We start from the raw sequence: 4,783 nt of genomic DNA, 5'->3' as shown, positions 1-4,783 counted from the left end.
TAACGATACAAAGATTAATGAAAATGGGTGAAATGTACATTTAAACATGTTCAATAAAAGGATAATAGAACGGGGAAAGGTTACCTCCCCTTTCTCTGCTTTGCCCGCCCACAATTTGTCCCGACCGCCCATGAGAAAAGGAGCTACGACCGCGTGGGCTCAGCACACACACAGTTCTTTCCTGGAGAGACATCATATATTGCAAGCATGGCAGTTGCTCAGTGTTGGGATGTACAAATGATCACAAAACTCTATGTTTAGTTCCTCCATCCGAGACTATTTTCTCTGGAAACGCGCCAAACATTTCGCCGACTTCCTCAACTCGGTCCGATACAAAGCTGGACTTGCTGAACGTCTGGAAATGGAGTCCGGATAAGTACCAACACTCCTCGGCTCAGCTACAAACCTCGAACAAGTAAGTCAACTACCGCTATAACATTGTGTTGCTTTATTCAAGATTCAAGATTCAAGATAATTTATTGTCATTTCAGCCATATACACAGTATACAGTGAAATGAAATAGCGTTTCCCAAGAACATAAGGTGCAACATAGAGCGACAATAATAACAAAAAATCAACAACAACAACAACAACAACAACATGCTACATATAACTGCAAACCAGTAAAGTGACTGTGTGGAATTTGTAGTGGGGGAATATAAATATAAATATGACTGTGTCTGAGTAGTGCGGGAATATAAATATGAATATAATAAATATGAATATAAAGCAATAGTGCAATAGTGCATAAACCAAGGGTAACAGAGATGATCAGATCTGTCCCTTAGAGTTGAGGAGTCGGATGGCCTGGGGGAAGAAGCTGTACTGTAGTCTGGTTGTGGCGGACCGGATGCTCCGGTACCTTCTGCCAGACGGAAGGGGGGAGAAGAATTTGTGTGAGGGGTGGGAGGGGTCATCCACAATGCTGGTTGCCTTGCGGATGCAACGAGTGGTGTAAATGTCTGAGATGGTGGTTAGAGAGACGCCGATGATCTTCCCAGCTGTCCTCACTACGCGCTGCAGGTTCTTGCGGTCAAGTTTGGTGCAGTTTCCGAACCAGGCAGTGATGCAGCTACCCAGGATGCTCTCTATGGTCCCTCTGTAAAAAGTGGTGAGAATGGGGGGTGGGAGGTGGGCTCTCTTCAGCCTTCTCAGGAAGTGGAGGCGCTGCTGGGCTTTCTTAACCGTGGAGCCGGTGTTGAGGGACCAGGTTAAGCTCTCGGCCAGGTGGACACCAAGGAATTTGGTGTTCTTCACGATCTCCACCGGGGAGCCATCAACGTCCAGCGGCTCGTGGTCCCTCTGTGCTCTCCTGAAGTCAACAACAATCTCTTTGGTTTTGTCTACGTTCAGGGACAGGTTGTTGACTTTGCACCAGGTTAGCAGTTGTTTCACCTCCTCTCTATAAGCTGACTCGTCGTTCTTTTCTATCAGACCCACCACGGTCGTATCGTCGGCGAACTTGATGATGTGATTCGAGCCGTGTAGCGCCGTGCAGTCGTGCGTCAGTAGTGTGAACAGCAGTGGACTGAGCACACAGCCTTGAGGGGCCCCTGTGCTCAGAGTGGTGGTGTTGGAGGTGTTTTTCCCGATCCGGACTGTCTTGGGTCTCCCCGTCAGAAAGTCCAAGATCCAGTTGCAGAGGGAGATGTTCAGGCCCAGCAAGCCCAGCTTCGTGATCAGGTGCTGGGGGACGATTGTGTTGAATGCTGAACTGAAGTCTATGAACAGCATTCTAACATATGTGTCCTTTTTTTCCAGGTGGGTGAGTGCTAGGTGGAGGGTGGTTGAGATGGCGTCATCGGTAGAGCGGTTTGCTCGATACGCAAACTGCAGGGGGTCTAGGGTGGGAGGCAGGGTTAGGGGCTTTATGTGCCTCAGGATCAGCCTCTCAAAGCACTTCATGATGGTAGAAGTGAGTGCTATGGGGCGGTAGTCGTTGAGGCAGGACACAGGTGACTTTTTCGGCACAGGGACAATGGTGGTAGTTTTGAAGCACGATGGGACGTTGGCACTGCTCAGGGAGATGTTGAAGATGTCCGTGAGAACATCTGCCAGCTGGTCTGCACATCCTTTGAGCACACTCCCGGGAATGTTGTCTGGGCCAGCAGCCTTACGCGGATTCACTCTGCGCAGTGACTTTTTCACCTCAGCCGTGGTCAGACGTAGCACTTGTTCGTCGGGAGAGGGAATGTTCTTCTCCGCCACCACATCATTTTTTGCTTCAAACCGGGCGTAGAACACGTTCAGCGCATCAGGCAATGAGGCATCGCTGTCACAGGCTGGTGTAGATGTCCTGTAGTTGGTGATGGCTTGAATGCCCTGCCATAGCTGCCGTGTGTCTCCACTGTCTCTGAAGTGGGCGTGGATTTTCTGAGCATGTGCACGCTTAGCGTCCCTGATAGCCCGGGCCAGTATTGCCCTCGCTATGCTCAGAGCCTCCTTATCACCTGCTGTGATGGAAAATCTACATGTTGTATTGTTTTGGTCTATATGAATTTAAGTTTTGTTGCTATTCTGTGTAATTTTATATAGTGTCTGCCTTCTGCTCTCCTTTTGGGTCATTTAAAGTGTGAACGTTCGAGAGTCGTGCGATGCATTTTATTGCCTGCCTGTTCCTATCTTTTCGTGTGACATCTCCCAAGCAATGCTTTGAAGTATGGGCCTTTTCCTCGACACTCTGGCTAGCGTAAACGAAGTCAGAGAGTTACATGTCACGGCCGCCGACCCCACCTTAGCCTCGGGTGGGGAGCTTCAACTGTAAAGATAACAATCTGGTTTCACATCCCGTTCTTGGAATCTTGCTATTCTGCAAGGTCTTCTAAATATGTAATACTTAGTGTTTCATGTGATGTAATCTGGTTTCACATTCCGTTTCCGTATTGTATGTAGTTTGGTTTGGGCCTGTTTTACTTGACCCCCTGGGGAGCGCAGAGAAGCAAAGGGTTATAAGGAACAGCCTCAACCACCTTTTCAACCTCTGAAGAAACTTCAATCAATAGATTAACATCTGGTTAACAAAGGTTTCTGGTTTATTGGGGCCAACTGCACTCAAGGATCTGATCTAACTGTATAAAAGCTCCTGACTTTAGCTACTCAGGGGACTTGTCTGAGCGTACCTTCAGAGAATGAAGTAACACGCAAAGAGGAGCTCCCATCTGAGGCCTCAGATTATTGTAATGTATGCCTGTTATGTTGTTTGTTGATGCATGTTGTGATGTATCTTTGTTCGTACTTTTAATACAAATATATATAACCACTAATTGTCAACAGTATTGTGTGCTTTTTGCATCTAAATATCTCATCTGCTTAGACGCAATATCTGATACAGAAATTGCCACGACACTGCTCTGAAGGCTATGTCTCGGGCTCTCAGCAGTGCACGTACCTCTGCAGTCATCCATGGCTTCTGGTTGGAGCGTGTGGTGATGGACTTGGTGACAGTGACGTCATCAGTGCACTTACTGATGTACCCAGTCACTGATGCTGTGTACTCCTCCAGGTCAATGAAGCCGTCGGTGGTTGCTGCTTCCCTAAACATATGCCAGTCGGTGCACTCAAAACAGTCCTGGAGGGCAGAGATGGCTCCTGCTGGCCAGGTTTTCACCTGTTTCTTGGCTGGTCTGGAGCGTCTGACGAGCGGTCTGTATGCTGGGATCAGCTTGACGGAGATGTGATCCGAGTATCCGAGGTGGGGGCGGGGCTCAGCCCGGTACGCACCAATTACGTTGGTGTAAACAAGGTCCAGCATGCTCGCCCCTCTCGTCGCAAAATCCACATGTTGATGAAATTTAGGAAGCACAGTTTTGAGATTTGCATGGTTGAAATCTCCAGCGACAATGAGCAGTCCTTCTGGGTGAGTGTTTTGGAGATCGCTAATGGCTCTGTAAAGTGCGGCCAGCGCATCCTTAGCATTTGCACTGGGGGGAATGTAAACAGCTACCACATGCAGGGAGGAGAACTCTCGTGGCAAATAAAAGGGTCTACATCCCACAACCGCGTATTCCACCAGCGATGAACAGTACTTTGAGACTAGGGTAGAGTTGTTGCACCAGTCAGTGTTGACGTAAACACACAGCCCGCCACCTCGGGTCTTGCCGCACAGTGATGAGTCCCTGTCGGCTCGATGCGAGGTTAGTCCGTCTAGCTGAATGGCCGCATCCGGGACTCGATCGTTGAGCCATGTCTCTGTAAAAACACAGACACAGCAGTCCCTAGTCCCCCGTTGAGTAGTCCGCTGGTAGATGGCATCAGGTAGGTATGTGTGTGAATACACACTGTAATGCGAGTGTTGTACACTTCTTTGGTATTTGGATAACTGTTCTGACTGAGCGTGCACCTCTGCAAACCAGGGGGATCACACATGAATGGGCAAAGTTCAGCAAAGGGGGTACAGACACTGCAGTGTCTGTACCCCCTTTGCTGAACTTTGCAGTAGAGATCATGATCTCTACTGCTTGGATACCAATGCAATGTCCCGAATCTTTAACAATTTCTGCTCACCATACTACAAACGAATACAACTGTCTTTTTCCAGCTTCGTGACCGCAGTAGTTCTAGCGTTGTCACAAGTTCCCTCTACCATAACCTTACTTACTACACTTTGAGCACTCCCCCTCAAAGAGCTTCTAGCTCTTTTCAGGCTGCACTTGAAAATAAGAATTTTGTTTTTAATTTGTTCTCATGGGTAAATAAAGGTTAATAATGAACTCCGTTACAGCTCGTAAATTACGGTCTACAATGTGTCCCCGGAACGCAGCATAATGTTATACATCGATCTGGT

Source organism: Gadus morhua, unplaced genomic scaffold (genome assembly GCF_902167405.1).
Source record: "Gadus morhua unplaced genomic scaffold, gadMor3.0, whole genome shotgun sequence".
Classification (NCBI taxonomy): domain Eukaryota; kingdom Metazoa; phylum Chordata; class Actinopteri; order Gadiformes; family Gadidae; genus Gadus; species Gadus morhua.
Note: the sequence above shows the minus strand (reverse complement) of the source record.